Source organism: Triturus cristatus, chromosome 2_1 (assembly GCF_964204655.1).
Source record: "Triturus cristatus chromosome 2_1, aTriCri1.1, whole genome shotgun sequence".
In the NCBI taxonomy this organism is placed as follows: domain Eukaryota; kingdom Metazoa; phylum Chordata; class Amphibia; order Caudata; family Salamandridae; genus Triturus; species Triturus cristatus.
This window is the reverse complement of record NC_140581.1, coordinates 1,030,825,327-1,030,845,594: the sequence shown is the minus strand read 5'-3', so window position 1 is coordinate 1,030,845,594 and position 20,268 is coordinate 1,030,825,327. Positions and strand designations below refer to the sequence as shown.

General features: G+C 46.0%; 1 protein-coding gene across 1 annotated transcript in view; it reads left to right on the top strand.

Moving 5' to 3' along the window:
- The first annotated feature begins 401 nt into the window (after positions 1 to 401).
- The window catches only part of CDKL2 (cyclin dependent kinase like 2), a 477,181-nt gene continuing 457,314 nt past the window's right edge, over positions 402 to 20,268 (top strand). Inside the window, exon 1 of the mRNA XM_085635210.1 lies at positions 402 to 772. The gene's annotated coding sequence lies outside the window, so the exon portion shown is untranslated. The remainder of the gene's footprint in view (positions 773 to 20,268) is intronic.

Here is a 20,268-nt window from a genome sequence, read left to right as displayed (position 1 = left end):
ATATGCCGCCTGGTATTCAGCGCCTTGAGACCCTAGCTTGGGTGATATGTGCGCTTTACAAATACACATTATGTTATGGGGCCCAATGAGGGGGACAGGAAAAATAAACCTGTGTCGCATCTACCTCCCCCCCCCTAACGACGCCGACAGTTTATGAAATGTAAGCACCTCGCCCAGTCGAGATGCTTCTGCAGCAGGCAGGTCCTCTGGGGCAGGTCCTGCAGGCTGTGGTACGCATTCTGGACCGGTCCGTGCACCGGGCGCCGTGGCTGTGTCTACGTGTGGGGTTGCAGCCGGATAGGCCCAGCAGACTGCACTCAAGGCTGGCTCCGCTGCAGACACTCTTGTGTGTACACAGAGGAGGGCAGCTGTTGCTCTGGGTAACCTAACCTTCCTCTTCCAGTCCCCAAAGGATCTGCCTGCCTCTCTCACGCAGCGACACACACACCCCGGCAGGCACGAGCCTTTTGAACGGCTCCCACCGCGTATGGAAACAAGACCCAGACCGGGAGGGTGACCACGCGCCGGACCACCTGGATATTAATGTGCCTTCAACGAAAAAGTTTGTTTTTTGATCTGGGTCACTTTACAAGCGGCAAGGTTTTTTTTTTTAAGCGCGTAGACTTTGGCTGAACAGAAAGACCGATAAACATGCTATCCTCATATTTCAAACATGCACTAGCAGCGATCACCGCCTACTCCTCCCCGGTCTGAAGCATCTCCACGAGGAGCCCGCCTGATCGAGGGCTCGAGGGGGCGTATTCCACTTCAGGTAGGTCGACATAAATGTAATCGTGCGCATTTAAATCTAGCATTCGATAGTGCTGGCTTAGTTTCTAAGCGCTTTCGTGCTAGGCAGATAAGGGAGCAGGAATTATGAAAGATGAAGATTTGTGCCCACGGTGAAACCGTTTGCTCGAGTGGGTAAGACTGTATTCCAAGATATGTGTTGTTGATCTGCAGGAGACCAGGCTGTACATCACATTTGCTGCCGGCTTGTTGTCTGATAAGGAAACGCAAACGGTGCCTTTACCGGGCCGCAAAAATTGGAAATGGTTTAAGAGGTTTGGGAGCTTATTTACAAGGGGGTATATGGGAAAAAGTGACGCCCACGCGGCGCAAGCGGCTTGTAAATAAGCCCCTTGTTGTCTTGGAAGTTGCCACCGGCACACTGATTTCGATGTGCCCGAAAATGAATGCCGTTTTTGGCCTAATAATGGCAGTCAGTGGTTACCTGTAACCATGGCTTTAAGTGACATTAAAAAACTAGGGGGGTCTCTCAGAGGGGCGTTGCTTAAGAACACCTTAAACTAAAATGCTGTACTTAGAATAGTGTGCCGCCCGACTGGTATTTTGATCTACCATTGCATCCAGATATATAATACAACAAGTAGCATTCACACGTACAACAACAAGCCAAGACTATTGGCTTTGCCAATGGTTGTTCGTTGCACAAGATAAATAAGCAACAACTATGGCTTCGTTGTAATGAATATAGAAAATGATTCACTTCTGAAATGATGAGACTGTGAAAGACCTATAATGAGTCTCTGTATGTTACACCAGAGGCGGGTGATGGGTGGAACGGCTTCAGTGTTAAGATTTTTTCATCCTAAGGGTGAGGGCATAAATGGAGAGGCCGATAGAAACGTCTCGGCGCCTGCTTTTTAGAACTGCCTGTGCTGAGCACCGTCAGGACCCGGCCCATTTAAAGCCCTGCGGCTTTAACGTTTGTTTTAATTCCCACTTCCACCCAGTTCATTCGATCAGGGCATGGGAACGGTCGGGGTTAAACGTTGGATAAAATCTCAGAATATCACCTGCTCCTTATGTGACATGACACTGCTAGACCTTCATGTTTTTTTGAGTGAGTTTGTACGGTATTGTTTATGGCATCATACAGATTATTCCGGGCTGCACACACTCGTAATCTAGTGTGATTGAACATTTGTGTGTACCTGCAGGCATACTTTGTTACTGGCAAAGACCACCACAAATTGTATAAAAAGTGTAAACACAGCTTGGCAAAATGAAGTCTTGGATCTGCAATAAGCCCCCAAGGTATAAATAAGTGAAACAAAATGACACAGCAGGAGACAGTTGTTTTGTGAAGGTTCTTTTGCAGTGAAAACCTGAATCTTCGGTGCTTACTTAAAAAACATTTAAACAGCTGTGCCCTTAGCTATTAGGAAGGTGGGTTTAGGAAACTTTACTTTTTGTGACATTACCATGACAATTTCAATGGTTGCACTATAAAAAAAACTGCTAACTTCTAAATTTCACGTGTGGGAAGAGAAGGGGGGCCGCGGAGGGGCTTGTCTTAGTGACGAGGCCACCCTGAGGCTCTTCTACTGCCCCCCAACCTCTCGAGCCAAAACAAAAGCTTCTAAGGCTACCACAGTTATCCTGGAGTGGTTTGACATAATGGATTGAAATCGGCTATGCAGGATATCTGTACACGAGTTGGAAACCCACTCTGTGAAAAGGTTTCCAGCTCATCCAAGACTTTAAGGGGGATATGTACAATAGAAGTGGCGGAGCGTGTGGTTGGCTCCCTGGGCTTCACGCCGCGCTCTACCCCTTCGGAAAGGCAAGGCTGCACCATGTTTACAAGACTGTGCTTCAGCCTTGCGTTTCCCCCTGCGATGGCGCTGAGTTTAACAACTTAGCGCCAATGCAGGCCCCCTTGCACCAGAGTGCAAAGGTGTCTGTGTGCAGGGGAGGATTGTTTATGTGTGGGAAGGTCTCCCTTCCTGCACATGAACAATCCTAAAATGCCATTTTGTAACTTTCATGTGTGCTGCCTCATGCAGCACACATGAAAGTTACAAAATGGCATTTTTAGGTCAAGCATTCGAGACCTCTTGTATATACTTTAGTATATACACTTTAGTACATACTTATATGTGTATGTACTTTGTGGGTTCTGGAGATCAGTCCTAGGACTTGTCTGCTTCCGCTTAGGGACTTTCTTTCTGTTCAACTGCCTCTATTTAACTGTCTTGATAGAAAAAGACCAGCAGAGGTCAGTAAAATTCCAGAGTTGCTTTCTGCAGAGGGACTTTATTTTTTTTATTTTTCTGGCAACTGCCTCTATTTAACTTTCTTGATAGAAAACGACCAGCAGAGGTCAGTAAAATACCAGAATCACTTTAGCGTTCTCTAGATTCCAGTCCATAGAAATTGTCTTCCACGAGCACCCGTAGACAATAATATTTTTTTCAAATTTTGTATTTTCAGTGATATGACCACCGAAGGCCCTGCTTTTATATTAAAAACAGAGCTTTGGACTATACCATTTTCCGCTGAAAGGCAGTATTTCTCTCAATGTGTTCCCATACCTGGTGTGTCACGCAGTTTGGTGCTACTTTCATTCCATGTTAAAGAACTAACGTTTCAGCTCCCAGTCTAATGTGCTGCATAGCTAAATACATATAAGGTTCCAAAGGCGAGGCCGATTACATTGCAAATGCTTGTTTTAAAAGGTTTATTTATGTACAGGAAGGGACACCTTCCTGTACATAAACAAACCATGGCAGCACACATGGAAAAAGTAAAAACGAGGAGAAATAATGCATTTCTCCTTGTTTCGCTAATTTAAGACTAGGATTTTTCTGGCCTTAATTTTGGTGCTGCCTCCTATGTATGCCACCCTTGTACATAGGGGGCAGCGTCAAATACAATGGGTGTTGCGGTGGAACGCCCACTACAACACCCACTGCACGCCCCTTTCATGCTAAACATAGCATGAAAGGGTGCCTTATATACAAGGCAGCGTTAACCCACGTTAAGCTTAACGCTGCCTTGTACATAAGGCAAGGCCCCTATCGCCACGGGAACGTCACAAAAAGTGACATTCTCATGGCAATAGGGGCTTGTACATATGCCCGTAAGTGTGCAGTGTTCCTCCGGATCCCAGACCCATCAGTAATCAAAAATGGACATTGAAAGTGGTGCCTACAGGACCCTATTTTCATGTCCTTAACATTACTGGCAAACAACTCAGATCGATTTCTGAACAATTCATGTAAAAATGTAAAGGTAAACCATTTCAATGATTTACTTGATTTTGCGCCAAAATACTGGTCTGGTGGCACACTATTGGGATCACAGAAATTTAGGGCTATATTTACAATGCACCTGTGGCACTTTTGTGATGCTCCGGAAGTGCAGTGTGCTTGTGATGCTCCGGAAGCGCAGTGTGCTTGTGATGTTTCGGAGGCGCAGTGTCCGGCCCATGTTTACAAGGCCTAGCAAAGCCACCCTTTGTTGCTTTTCATGGCTTTGTAAATATAGAGTAAGACAATGCTTTACTGTGCTGGAAGGGGAGTTCCATGGGTGTTGCTGTGGGTGTTCTCACGCAACACCCATGCTTTTTGACACTGCCCCAGATTTACAACATAGCGTAAATCTGGGGCAGCGCCAAACCTAATGCCTTCCCAAAGCAGGCGTAATGAGGAGAAAAGTTTCTCCTCGTTTTTTCCTCTTTCCATGTGTGCTCCATTCTGCAACACAAATAGAACAAGCAAAATGCCTCCTTTGATTGTTTTAGTGCAGGAAGGTGTCCATTCCTGCACAAAAATAATCATGCGAACAACACAGACACCATTGCACCATGGTGCAAGGGTGCTTGCGTTGGTGCTCGGCTGCAGTTTGTGCGCCGGCAGAAAGGTTAGGAATGCACTGTATCTTATAGTTAGGGTGCATCCCTGCCCTTCTTTTCTTTTGATGTAGGACAGAGCAGTTAGAATACTTGCGGCACTGTCCTACCCTCAAAAATTGTTAATATGCCCCCTAGCTTCTGTATTTAAGCCATGCCCTTAATTAGCCACACCCCCTGTAGAGACCGCTTACTTTTTGTATCTCACTTAAAGCCCTGAGCTCATCTTTTGTTTCACGGTGTCATACGCCCACAGTGCGATATTCTCTCTTCACCGGTAGACCATGTGAAGGAAGCCGCTATTGTGTGTCACACGGTGGCACTGTATGAGTTGGCAAATCTGAGCGAAGATGTAACAAAAATATAAATAAATTGACAGATACAATGGCACAATGTGGTCAAAATCACATGTTTCCTGTTCAGTTCCACCGGGCCCCCTACTTGATTCTTTTCTGATAATGAGCATTTACATTGGGGATTTATTTGCAGCCTTTCTGTTCCATCTATTTAGTCTTGCAGATGGTTGACCAGGCAGAGCAGGTGCAGCATCATAATCCAACGTATATTAATGTTTGGTCAGTTCTGTAGAAAATTGCAAATGCATCAGCAGGTCGAACAATACTTTAAGTTCGGAAGGGAAGTAACAGCCAATTCTTGTGAAGAGAACTTGTCTTTGTACAGAAAAGCATCAAGTGTGAAATGGGGTATTTGCCTTCAGCTCTCAATTAAAGAGGCCCTTATTAATGTTTGGCTTAATTCTTTTATTTCTATAAGCTTTCGTTGGGAGGGTTCCAAGCATTAATTTGAGGTATAAGTTGCACAATGCCTCTGGTCAAACCTCAGAAAAAGATAAAAATAAGAAAAGAGGGGTTAAATAGCATTTTTGTTCAACAATGACACCGTAACTTGCCATTGGACCTATGTTTTTTTATTATAGTTTCTGATTTATTCACATTGATAATATGTACAGATTAAATACAGATTCTATATTGTTACAACTCACCACCATAAAAATACAAACACATATACAAAAACAGACAAACAAATCATATTATATGACATTGAATTTCCTCGTGACTTCCTGTATTTTAAAAAACACAAAAGAGGTGATTGTCCCAAACTATTCATTATTCATTCACCACGGATATGACGTTGTAAGCCGATTTCATTTGGAAGTGGATGTAAAATGATTGCCTCACCCTGATGATGTGAGAACATTCCTGTGAAACATATATTGGCATGTATTAGGACTTAGGTTGCATTGCATAAAGAGGTAAGAATAGCAATACATTAAACTTTAAAGGAGTTATGGATCATTCATTTTGAAGGATTACCTTAATCCCTTGCCATTATCGTGATAGGTACACTTTTCTAGATCTTGGGACCAAAACCTGAGGAAAGAGCAAGTTAGTGTGGAGATCTTGTATCGTTGGGTTACCAGGCGTTGTTTGTGTGAGCAGTGAAAATATCTCCTTTTTCAGAGATAGTGGGATAATTATTTTGGGTAGTGTAGTGTGTAAAGTGTCAGCTCCTTATAAATGATATATGCTGATCTGAAAGTGTAGGGGGGTTGTAAAGGGAGTCATTTGAGATTTATTAGTGCTAGCTAGCATATTGTACTTAAATGTTTTCATGTCTATAAAACTACTCTCAGCTGTGACGTTGATCATTTTTGTGGGTGTCGGAATAGGAGGTACGCCAGCGCGGAGACAGATTCTATATACTACGCAATTTATAACCTATACTTGAGCTACCTCTTTTACACCCTCACTGGATATCAGTTTCTGGATTGACTTTGGGGGATATTCACAAGAACTTGTGCTTAACATCACCAAAAAATGCTAACACAACTTTACACATCGCAGCCTATCGTGGTAAAACAACCCAGTGTTAACGTGGAATTCACAAAAAGGCGGTACCATCGATAGTCTGCCGAAACCGCGGCCAATGTCCGTGATACAACCACCTCGACGGAGGTAAAAACACAAACCTCAACGTGAAAAAACATGCGATGGGCCAAAGCTCGATGAGGAAATCAGCGATAAGCAGCGCCAGGCCTGCAATATACACATGGCAGGTGGGAAAAATCACTATAAAGTAGAGAAAACACACAAACACAAACTGACCAACACCCAAGCACCATGGAGGCAGCCGTATCAGGTGCAGAGGACGAGCGCAACCACACAAGCACCCCGGACGACCAGCCTGGGACCTCGGGGACAGGGAAGGGCAAGAAGAAGAGGAAGAAAAAGTTCAGTCAGCAGAAAAACAGGATCCTAGTCACGGAGGTGATGGAACACCATCAACAACTGTTCGTCACCTCCAACGTGTCATTAGGCACCAAAAATGGAATATGGCGGGACATTGTGGACAAGGTGAATGCCGTCGGAGAGCACAAGAGGTCAATGAACGAGGCCAAGAGGCGATGGATTGACATCAGGTGCAAGACCAAGGAGAAACTCGCAGCCAACCCGAAGGCAGCACCGCAGACTGGAGGTGGGAGCCCAGCACCACAGCTCGTGCTGGATGACATGGAGGAGCTGGTGTCGACAGTCATCAGTGTGGAAACTGTGGCCGGAGTCGGGGGACCGGAAACTGCTTGACAGGACACAGCACAGCCGCAACAGGGTGAGTGACCACCAAGTACTGGGGGGACAGGTGGAGATGGCCACAATGTCACACATGCACAATCAAGTAGAGCACAGTGCACACCCAAAATGACTCTGGGTCATGGCCCTGATCTACAGACTGTCACAATGTACAATGCCATGCTGTCTGAATGTCAACATGTACCATGCGGCTACATACATGTGGACACATTGTAATACACCATCTCCCCTTCACATTGCAGGGGCACCGTCAACACCTCCTGCAGAGCAGTCCCAGCCACTCTTCACTGATGACGAGGAGGACACCCCCAGCATCGACACCCAAGCCCTCCAAGACATCATTGACATCATCCGCAACTCACCTCCAGGATCAGAGCAGCCCAGCTGCATCGAGGAGACCCCACCCACTACCCAAACCACCCAGCAGGAGGCACCCACAGCCCCGGCAGTCTCCCAAGACCCCTAGGAACAACACATGGCCTTCTAAAGCCGTGTGCTGGAGGGCCAGAGGGAGATGGCTGAGCAGGTGGGGTTCGCCATCATGGCTACCAAACTGAACGCCATCCATGGGTAAATAGGTCCCATCAGGGACCAGCTCCAGTCCCTAACGGACACCCACGGCCCGCTCCATGGTCTCCAACAAGCCCTGACTGACATCGCTGGAGTCATGACGCGGAGAGAACACCTGTCCATTCAGAGTGGCTCCAGCGATCCCAGCCGTGAACTGGCACACATGCGGAGGCTCATGGAGGACATGGTGCGGATGGAGGCGGAAGGGATGGCAGCCACCGCTGCACATCAGCGAAATGTAGCTGGGATCTACCATGTCCTGCAGATCCTCATCATGGCATTGCTGCCACAAGGCGTGGCGCTGATGAATGCTGCTGTCCCCACACCATCCACATCTCCACCCCCTAGTGTGTCAGTGCCTCACAGTGCGGCAGGCGTATCCACTCCGGCACCTGATGTGTCACTGCCACACAGTGCCGCAGCCGGTACTGCAACACCCACAGGTGGGGCAGGAACACACATCTGAGGATGTGGATGGGTTTGAGTTCAGAAGGAGGCACTAGCATTCATTTCCGCCACCTGGCCTGTTTCTGCTTGGTGCCGCACATGGCCCCATGACCTTCCACTGACCCCGATACACTCCGCTGCACTGACCTTGGACCGCGACACGGACGGCCATATCCTGTTTGATGACCAATGACACGGCGACCAGACTGCGGACTGTATCCTTCCTCTTCTGCAGTACTTGTCATCCCCGGATGGACTCTGGCTGGCCCTCCACGGGCCCATATTGTGAAGTGTGTTTGGCATGTCCTTGTCCGCTCCAGCTGCAAAACTCCACTGGATGCGCAGTAAACATCCAGTAACGCACTGCTGTGTCATGTCTTTCATCATTCATGTATGAATGTGTGGATTAATGTAGGGACGGTGATTCCTCTTACGTCAATGATGCTCATCTAGTGGGATGCCAGTCACAGTGTGCTACATTCACAGTGTGCTACATTGCCTATTGTGTTCTGGGTGCCGTGGACACTACAACAGGGACACATGCATTAGTCACTTCCTTTTCCGGATATGGACTGAACCACGCCCAGAGCCCACGAGTCATTGTTGCAAGCCCTGCGCTGGACCGGCGTACGCCAGGCCGGACCACTCCGCTTACGCTCCGAGGGGGGGCCGACATAGCTACCTGTCACAGGCGTACTCGCTGGTGGTGTGCAGGTCACTGGTCTAGTTGCCAGCATATTACGGCCACTCCCTGAGGGCAGGATTGCACACACACCACACCCATCGGGCACAGGCATCACAGGCCATGTGATCCCGCAAATATAAGGGGCTGACAACGCCACATTCCCCTCTGCCGGTGGTGACTGGATGACGGACACTCCACGGTACTCAATCATTAAGGGCCCATGAGTTGTTGCGCACAGGGTCAGTGGCACCCGAAGCCTTGCGGCCGTCACGGGCCTACCACCACGTGGCGCTGACTGGCGTTGCACAGGGTTAGTGGCACCAAAATAGCTGAGCGGGTGTGCAGCCTGCAATGATGACGTGTGCACTGATGTGGTCTCCGCCATTGATGACTCAGGACTCTGCGTATGCTCCACCAAAACACCACGGCGCGGGTCAGATACACAAATGAGGGTGACGTCACAGAGGATTTCCAGTGTAAGGGTGGGGTGAGGCAAGGATGCATCCTGGCGCCCTTCCTGTTTACGCTTTATATTAATGGATTAGATAAGGCGCTCGGAGCCCTGGAGGCAGATTGTCCATGCATTGGGAGAAGAGGAATACCCGTTCTCCTATATGCAGACGACGCGGTCCTCCTGGCGCGTACTGGAAGGAGCTTGCAGGCCCTCATTGGGGGATTTGTTAGCTTTATGGCAGACCTTGATCTGGTCCCTAACCTCACAAAATCCTTTATCATGGAAGTGGGTAAAATCCCACACAAGAATTGTGTTTTTACCATAGGCACCCACAAATTGGAGAAGGTAAAACAATTTAATTACCTGGGTATGGTTTTTGACAAAGACTTAAACTTTAAACCTCTTGTGAGTCATAAATGTACCCAACAACTTGGTGTGGAGGGCTCAATCATGAACTATGCACGCAGATTGGGCCGCTGGTCACCCCACGAAATAGTACAGTTATACAACCTCATCTGTTGTGCGAAAACCCTGTACGGAAGTGAGGTGTGGGGCTTCACATGTGTCAGAAAAATTCAGCTGGAGGAAGATAAGTTTCTAAGAAGACTCTTGCAAGTCCCCCAAAGTATTCCCTCTTTCATAGTCCATGAAGAGCTGGGGATCTCTTATATCAGCGAAAGGGCCTGCCTCAAACCCATCATCTGCTGGATTAAAATCTGGACAAACCCTGAGGCAAGCCTCAGCAGACAAATCCTGGAGGACTGTATGAATAGGGACAAGGGGATGCAAATACCCTGGCTCAAATACGTAAAGGATACACTAACCAGTTTGAGCCATGCTAATCTCTTCGACAAGCCTTCCACAATAGTTAATAGAGATAAGGGCACCATTAAGGCAGATTTCTTACGTCACTCAGCAAGTGTTAGAGAGGCAAGGGAAGGGCGGAAATGTACTGTAAAAGAACACCAGCTTTTAAAAACCTGTGTGGGTATGGAATTTTACCTGTCTAATATACATAACAGACAGGATAGATTCCTGATAACAAGATTTAGATTAAACCTCTTGCACCACATTTTATCAGTCCCAGCTGGTTACGTGAGTGATGTTAGCAAAAAAGGGTGTTGCGGCTGCGATCAACGATCTCCGCAAGACACCATGCATTTTGTTCTTATATGTCCTTTTTATGCTCTCCCTAGAAAGCGGTTTCTAAAAAACATCCTGAAACGCTCAGAAATTAGACAGGCCAAAGTGGCCCTCTTATTTCTCCAACTCTCCGCTGATTCATTTGTATTATTTAGCACCAGGGGCGGTGGGTGAGATTTTAAAGTGGTGGGGCGCAAACGAATTAGCATACAGCACCGTAGCGAGCGAGCGCAGCAAGCGAGGCCGAACCCCAAAAGGGGGGTTTGGGGGGATAACCCCCCCCAAGAAAATTTTGAAAAAAAAGAAGAAAAATCGTGCATTTTCAAGCAAATTTGAGAAAGCAGGAAGGTTAATAAAGCAATTGTGAAAGTGCAGTTATTACATTAATAGATGGCATAACATAGGTAGCTGCTTATTCAGTATTACCACAGAGCTTCATACATTCTGTCCTATTATGCTCAGGTGCTGAATTCAGACTATAAGACTCATGGAAATCTCAGCTCTAAGAGTAGAAGAAGTTGCACAGCAGTGTAATGGTTGCCAGGCTCGTTCCGCAGGAGCGTCAGGAACTTGAAGAAAAGTCCACAGTCTTCCCCTACGGCCTTCCGACTCTATTAGACTCTAGAGTAACGAATGGCACGCAAGGGGAAAACAGGGAAACAAAACAAGGAAAGGCGGGGGAAGAAAAAGTCTTACAACATACTGAATAAGACTCTAGAGTAACGAATGGCAAGCAAGGGGAAAACAGGGAAACAAAACAAGGAAAGGCGGGGGAAGAAAAACAGTCTTACAATATACTGAATATAAAAGAGGCAGCGCAATGCGCTGTTACCGTGATTCTGGTTGAGCTGAACTTTGTACACACACTTCACATAGGTCCACGCAAGTACCCCAAATATAAATGGTATAAAGCAGTGTTTCCCAAACTGTGGTCCGCAGACCCCCAGGGGTCCGTGACACATTCCCAGGGGGTCCTCAGGCAGTAATTTTAAAAGCACAAAAAAGTTCCTTGTAGAATCAGCAGTTTTCCAGCAACAATAAAAGTGTCAAGATTACGTCGGTGATTAATGTACCTGCTGGAGAGAGATGAGAGTTGTGTCAAGTGGCAGCTTTGACTTATCTAATGTAGCACAGAGGGTTAATATGCCTACTGCAAAGAACGTGTACCATGCATTTTGAAAAACATTTTTTATGTGCCTAGGTTAGTGGGTTACTGCTTTAGTCACAGATTCTTTTGTTACTGTGCAGTTCATAAGTGACAATAGTAATCTAGCACAGTGACCTATAAACTGTCATCAAAGAGCTGCTTGCAAGCTGCATGATACAAGTTAGAAACATATGTTTGTTTCAAGTCTTTCATTATCCTAATCCTGCTAAAAAGGTTTATTTGGGTGGCAAAACATTTTTATTGTTAAAGTCAATGCTAACCACTGTTATGTTCTGAATCCTGAGTTTGTGCTTCTCCAGACCAAGCACTCTTTAAAAATGCCTACCAGTATGAATAACATGTGAATCCTACACCCTGTAGTCGCATTTGCCTTATGTAACATTTTCTATACACTGATTTACACGTATGAATCCATACGCTGTCAGCAGCGGGCACGTTTCTGCCCCTGCCTTGGGTGTACTTTCTTTCACCAGTGGCCTGTGTATGCAAATACAAGCACGCATGCACAGAAGCAGAGACAAGCACATGTGCGCACACCTACACTGAAGTGTGCACACACACATGAGCTCAGTCGCACACACACGTACACACTCGTACTTAAGTGTACACACAAACAGAAACTCAGTCACATGCGACACGCACACTCGTGTTTAAGTGTACAAACAGTGGCCTGGCTGTGTATGCAAATACATGCACGCATGCACAGAAGCAGAGACAATGTGGCTGCTACTAAAACATTTCCCCTGACTGATCGTGCCTGCATTCACCACCACTTATTCTTCTCTGTAAAAAGAGCTTTTCCATCTTTGACTTTAACACTCAAACTTTGGGCATTCCTAGAAGCTCTTTACAAGTGATTCGGACCTCCATCCAGTTATGACTCATATAAAATCACTCTCATACATTAAATTAAAGGCTTAGATAAAGAAAGGGCTGCATGGAAAGCAGGTGTGACAGAGGTTGATATTGGAGTAAGGCTGACCTGGTCACTTTTCCATAATTCTTGACTAAAATTTCCAATACCATTGACAAACGTGGTTGTGTACAGGAGAAAGTGCAACATGAGCTGGTACAAGGCTCCTAACAATTTTATCAGCCTCACGGAATGTTTAGTCTTTGGTCCAAGGGCCTTAGTGGTGTCAATTAGTTGTACTGAGGAATCTGACCCATCTCCAGGTAATTCTGTTTAAATTATTATTTTATTGGAGGTCTATTTAGCGCGAACTCGACCCGAAGGTATTGGAGCGCTTTACATGAGCACCATTTACGTTTCACAAGGGAGCATTCCTTTTTGGAAGGCACGGGGAGAATAAGTGATTTGCCAGAATGACAGGATGCTGAGCCTTGAACCCGGTACCCCAGCTCCAAAGCCCTTGACTCAACAGAGTTCTAGTCGAAGAACAGAGCTTCCACATTGTCGGATGTTTACAATCCCAGACACTATGCACTTCTGGCAAAAGTCAGGGATGAGTTGAATATTTCCTCATCTAAAAAAAATGAATGATGCTAATGTGATGTCTGTGTGCACTTACGCAACTGTATGATTAGGCAGTCTGTATCTTGAACGTTATGGCGGTGGGGAATGTTCGTCACCGTTTAACGGGAGATGGTGGAGAAATCTTCACAGGGAGACACGAATTCTAGAATAATATTTTCTTTGCTCATTGGGGGTAAAGTTTAAATTGGCCCCGGAGCTCTGTATTTTAGGATTAGATTGCTAAATCAGCGGAGCCAATCACTTGAAGGAACGGCTAAATTAAACAAATGGGTTCTGCTTCAGACTGCGCGCGCTGCTGTTCCTGTCCGCAGGGAGTCGGCGCTGCTGTAATTCGTGCACTTTTGAATCCATAATCATATGGAAAATAGGAGCTCTTCTAATTTATGCGCGTGCTTGACAGGACGCTTGTTCGCAGTTCTTCTGGGAGATAACACATTTCCATACCTCGAGTTCTGATCCGGGATGATTATACAAACGAGACGGTGCGAAGTTTTGAGGCAACTTTTTTTTAAACCAGCTACTCTTCTAAGATGTAGAAATGACGCATTTTAAAGAAACGAGCACGCGATGGTGAAGTGCCTTTTTCAGCAACAAACATAAATAAAGCTGGCTGATTCAGTTCTGATCAAATATGTTTGTACATTTACTGTTAATATGTCATCATGCCCCGAGGTCAATTCCGTTTTATCATTTGATTTTCAAGCGAGGGAGTATATCTGATTACCTGTTACAGATGGCCCCCGCACAGGAGGTGTTTCAGACCTGCTTATATGATTTGCCTTGAATACATTCACATACGGATCGGGGCTACTCACAAATAGAGCAGCCCAAGGGGCCATCAACTTACTTCAGTTCAGTTATTCATCTGGTCAGTCCGCCCCCCGCCATAAATACTTGTATCTTACCTGTCTATAGGGGAACTAATGAAGGTCCTGCGCACACACACCGTCCCTCACAACCACGAGGCTGGGCTCAGGCAGCGACGCGCACGCACGAGTCAGTCAGTCGAGACAGAGTGAAGTTCAAGTTAGTGAACCCGACCGTTACTTACGTCGTCACGCTCTCGGCATCCAATATGGATTGCCCGCCCCTGCGGTGACCGGCCAATCCTGGCGCAGTGGCGCTGCATGCAGCACCAGGATTGGCTTGGAGGGCACAGTGACTCCTCGCCCTGTCGCCCTTTTGCTGCCAGCGCTGCCGCCAGCAGGTCCTGCACCCCCCCCCCCCTACTAGCTAATGGGGCCGGCCTGGGTGCGCATGCTCGGGCAAGTTGCTGCCCGGAGCATACATGCGGGGATAAAAACGTTTTTTTAAACACAGACACCAGCCAGCCCGGCCCGCCCCCCCCCCCCCCCCCCCCCCCTGCACACTCCCGATAAAGTCGGGTGCTGCCCGGCGCGGCGGCGCCGTGTAAATGGTAAGTAATATTTCGAGTTTAAAACTTGATTTATTTTAATTCTTTAACGCGGGTCCAGGGCTGGTGGGGCTACGCCCCTACGCCCCAATGGACGCACCGCGGCTGTTTAGCACTGTGCACTTTCTGCGATTGGCAGTTAGACTAAGAAACACTAGAGGTGAGAATTAACTTGTAGGATTGCTCCCTTGTATATATGATCTTAAAAGCTCCTGATAGACTTAGCCATTACTAATTGTTAAGTGAAGATTTTAGATAATGAATTATAGCCTCTGATTGTCCTGTTTTTTTTTTTCTTTACTCTGTATATTTGATTGTGCTTTTTAAACAAAACAATGTTGTTTTTAAGATGTGCATCTTTTATGGTTATTTTCAAATACCCGAATAAAGATATTTGAATTGGACTCAGGACTCAACTCAGCGTCATGTGTGGGACCTGCTGGGCCGCGGGCGGGTCCGCATGATGTGGACCATGCCATGGTGGCGGGACCGGGGCTTGGAGCTTGCACGGGCATGTGGTGTGCCTACTGGTGGACACACCGGTGGCAGCAGGTGAACAGTGGGGCCTGGTTGCGCAGGGGCGGTGGTGTCTGTCTCTCTCTCTCCCTTCATTTCCTTCTCTCTCACTCTCTCTCCCTTCTCTCTCTCTCTCTCCCTTCCTTTCCTTCCCTCTCTTTCTCTCTCTGGCTTTCTTTCCTTCTCTGTTTCTCTGTGTCTCGCTCCTTTGATGTGCGCATGACACACGTCCTTATTTTGTGCTTTATTTTCCAGGCTGTGACATTGAGATTGTCCCTGACCGACCCAACAGGTGTCTGCCACATTGGTGTTTTGTGTTGTATTTCAATAAAGTTTTGGGTTGTTACTTCAGTGCTGTGTGACGGTTTCTCGTTCTTCTGGCCACATGTGTGTTTTTTTTTGGCAATGCGCGTCATCATGCGCTTTTTGTGGCTCTTGTGTCGTGCACGGTATGTGTGTGTCCGAGGGGGCCGGGGGGGCTGGGGATGGTGGCGGTGGGTGTTGTGACCCTCATGGGTATCGGAGCTGCATGATCAATGTCTCCATGGCATCTGTGGGTCTTCAGGTGTGGCTCTTGGCTGGGCTCCCTTTCATGCTGTGGGTAGTCGCCCTGCTTAGCACCAGCAAAAGGCAGGTGTTAAATCTCTGGTGCTACTGCGGCTTATCGCCTGTTTCTGGTTCGCTTCGCAGATCTGGCAGTTCGTTGTGAAAGTAGTGTTGTGGTTTTTTCGTGTGCTTTTGCAAGGGAATCCCTACTCTGCATCTCATTAGGGTTAGTTGGTGGTGCCCACCGTGGAGATAAATTTTGGGGCAGTTATCGCGGGAATACTGGCGTTGTCTGCAGTTTGCACCAGCTTGTGAATGGGGTGTTAAATCTATCTCCACTTTTTATGCGTTAAGGTGGATATAAATCGGAGATATGTCCTTGTGAATATCCCCCTTTGAGTTTTAGCTGACAGTGGGCACCATTCGCCGTAGTAATAATGTTAGATTTGAAGTTAAGTTTGTTATTTATATGAATCCAAGGGAATTTGCACGGTGGATAGGTTTTGATCAGAGGTAGGTTTCTTGCTGTTTTGTCTACGATTCCTTTGTAGCCAGTGCTTAATTTGTAGCAGTGGTTGTGGATGGTGGGCACCAGTACTCATTTTTGGGGGCTTAATTTTTATCTTTAGGGTTTGATCCGGAGTATGAGAGAACAAGCATTTACAATGCAATGGTCTCGGCAACATTCTAGGTAGAGCTATTGGTATTGCTCATTATTTTTTTATGATTTTTGTATCCCTAAATTTATGGCATTGTCTATTCTATTGGCATTAGTTTTTTTTTTTTGCATATGTGATACCTATTGCATTAGCAGAGAGAGAGTGAGGTAGTGAGATAGAGAGTGAGGTATTGAAATAGAGAGTGAGGTAGTGAGAGAGAGTGAGGTAGATAGAGAGTGAGGTAGTGAAAGAGTGAGTTAGTGAGTGAGGTATTTTCTGACGTAGTGAGATAGAAACAGTGAGTGATGTTGTGAGATAGAGAAAGATTGAGGTAGTGAAAGAGAGTGAGGTAGTGAGGGATGTTGTGAGGTATTAGGATAGAAACAGAGTGATGTAGTGAAGAGGTGAGATAGAGTGAGGTAGTGAAAGAGTGAGTGTAAGTGACTTAGTGTATTTGAGAGAGAGATTGAGGTAGTGAGGTAGAGAGAGTGAATTAGTGAGTTAGAGAGAGTGAATTTGCGAGTTAGTGAGAGAGTGATGTAGTGAAGTTTTGAGAGAGTGTGTTGTGATATAGTGAGGTAGTGAGAGTGAGATAGAAATAGATAGTGATGTAGTTATAGAAAGTGAGGTAGTGAGATAGAAAGAGAGTGAAGTTTTTAAGTAGTGTGTTAGAGTGAGAGATAGTTACAGCGACCGGAGGTGAGTTGGTGACGGAACCACAACCTATTTATATAGTGCGCTACTATCGTAGCCAAATAGCAGGCGGCTGTGATTGTCTCATAATTGGAGAATAGTGCGCAGACGCCGAAACAATCACACTAGTCGGCCGTCCATGCACATATTTAGAGGCTGTCAATTAAATTAACAACTATAAATCGCGGCATGATACTCTTGCCGTCTTCGACTTCAAATTCACTACGTTCCAAAGATATAGATGACAAACAGTGATACACACTACAGACGGCAGTAATGCATACTCCAAAACGCACTTAACTGTTACCGAGAGTAAGCTGACACTACGCAGGCGCCGGAACACTGCCACTATTCAGCCGTGCCTGCGCATTTATGCAAGTAAAAAGTGGTTCAAAAGAAATAATGACTATGCCCACAAAACACTTCAGAATAACCCCGCAAGTAAAGCACTTCGTGCACACAAATAAAGGGGGAGGGAGGAAGGTGGTGGTGGGGGATAGAAAGTAATCACCCATTGCGAGCCTGCTATATGTTCTTGAGTCAAGAGACTCTGAAAGCACATCAATGAACCTACATAGCTACCCGATGTACCGGTCTCAATAGCAACAAGAGACTAGCACAGTGTAAATGTTTAACTTACGGGCTTGGACTTTGTCTAAGGTTGCTCGCGAGCGTCTCGGCGCCTCTGTCCTTGCCGAAAATGCGGGCTGTGCGTGAAAGATGTCCAAGGCGCGAGGCGAGGAGCCGGCATCAGGGGCGGTTTCGAGCGTCTTTGGTCTGAAGGAGGACTGTCGTACCTGTGACCAGGGCTGGAGTCAGGTCTCCAACGGCCCCGGGCACTAGATCCTGGGACTTGCACAGAAGCAGCCTTCGCCGTCTCCCGGCAGTGAGCATCATCCCACACTTGCTTGCTTGGGGCATGAACACGGCGCCGGACGGATGGATCCTCACGGCCAATGATAGCAAAAAAATGGCGGATGGAAGCTTCGAAACTTTTTCGGATTCGGGGGCGTGTTCCTGCTGTTCGAAAAAGGGCGTGGCTAAAAAGTGGAAAGAACAGCAGGAACACGCCCCCGAATCTGAAAAAGACTGAGCCTATTTGGAGGGACGGCTCTCTCCTCCAATGGCTGGCCTCCGTTTAGGAAGCCAGCCAATGGAAGAGAAGCAAAAAGAGAGGCGGGCTAAATAGCCACTCTAGGAAACATTAAATCTCCGACTTCCGGTTCTGCCTTCGGCAGACCGGTAGTCCTCGACCTAAAAAAGGAGGAAGGGCAGAGGTAGAGGAAAAATAGGAAAACAGTGACTACGAGAGAAAGCAGCGATGAAACATCAGCTTTAGAAGTATGTAGAATCATCATCCTTGTAATTCGGCAACCATTACATTCGACAGCACAAGCAGCAGGATTCTAAGGAAAAGCTAACGCCCTATGAACTTCTGTTTACAAATAAAGCACTGCTTGCAGTGATCCTGTTTGAGCCGTGGTTGATAACGATAAAGTCTGTTTTATTTTGATTCAGCTTTTATTGGTGAATAGACATACATTTTTGTATTTTTAATAAACAGTTCTTGATATAATCAGTCACTGGATCCTTATGGATTTTTATGTAAATCTCCATGTCGGACACAAATGGTGGTTCTGAGAAGTCAAGGGTGTTTAGGCCCGTCCCACTAGTTTCGCTTAGAGGCTGAAGAGCATTGGGCCAAAGACCAATCCTTGTGAGGTGCCAAAAAGAGGAGTTGCATGGTGTGAGTTAGTGTTTATCTTTAAAAATTGACAAAAGTTCACCCAGAGAGGGCCTGAAAAATTGTAGTACCATCTCCCCAACATTGAACCAAGTGGGATAACCTGTTCAGTAGTAATACATGGTCAGGTGCATTGAACACGTCTTTTTGGTCCACCTTTGTCCATCATCTAGAAGATGTCGTCTCTATAACATTAAACGTCACAGTTTCAGTCTTGTTCCCTGGTATGACCCCGCACTGGTTGTATTTGAAAGGATATTTTTTATTTGTGCAATGATTTAGGTGTCGAGTAGCACATTTTCCATAGCTTTACGACATATGTATACTTTTCTGGTTGGTTGGGCAGTGTTACATGTTCTATAGCATGTTGGGATTGGAGCTAAGTGCAAAATGATAACCATTTAAGCACATATTTGTGCTATGTTGGATGCATGTGAAATGTAGGGGGTAAATTGTCTTATTGAACTATTCTGTGGGAAAGTGCGAACAGTTCAGGACTCACAGCCACAGACGAAAAGAGCACACAATAGCCATCTTAAAGCACAGAACAAGTCATGAACAAGTTCTGTTCTTTCACAGGAGCTACTTACAGCTTCACATGAATAAAGGGCGAAAGAGATGATGGGTTGGCATTGTCATGAAGCGAGTCACTCGTGTTCAAATCAATGGGTACAGGATTGCGTATTTTAGTGTGTTTCACGGGCATTACTATATATTCAGCGTTTTACATACATATATTTTCAATAATTTGCATAAATACGGTTTCTCCAATTTCGTTTTGCATTTACACGTGCATAGTGACCGTCAACAAGTTACTGGAGATAAATGGGCATAATATTTCTGCACGATTACTGCCTTTGCCGTTCTGCAACAGCGCTTTAAAAATGCAATATTGCAATAAAAATACATCACTCTAAATGAGTCGTATGTGATACATGTATGTGGTATTTTGAATACTGTACGTCTCACATTTGTCATTTACTGTAAATGGGAACCTTAATGCTTTAAGATGCTCAGAAGGTGCCTTCGAGGCACAGTTTTGAGGAATATGCAGGCGACATGCCAAACTCAGTGTGGGTAGGAATACATTTAACCTCGCTGCCCTCTAATAAGCCCAAAGACATGGTCTTCCTAACCAAACTGCAAAGAAAAAAGAAATGTTGATGCAGAAGGTTTGATATAGGGGCCGAGTGCTGGGAAGTACAAGGTGTTTGCTTTCTTTCTGAGGCTATATGTTCTCAGTCACTTGTAAAATACCCACAGGTTTCCTATTGGTGCATAATTGTGCAATTGTAATTCAATTCGATGAAACAAATCGTTACATGAAATTATGGTTACAATACAAAACCTAGAAATGATTAAAATTGAATCGTTGTGTTGAGCTATGCAATCTAATTACATCCGTGCACTAACCATAAACTCATATACGTTGCTTACGTTGCTGAAGATGTCACACAGATGA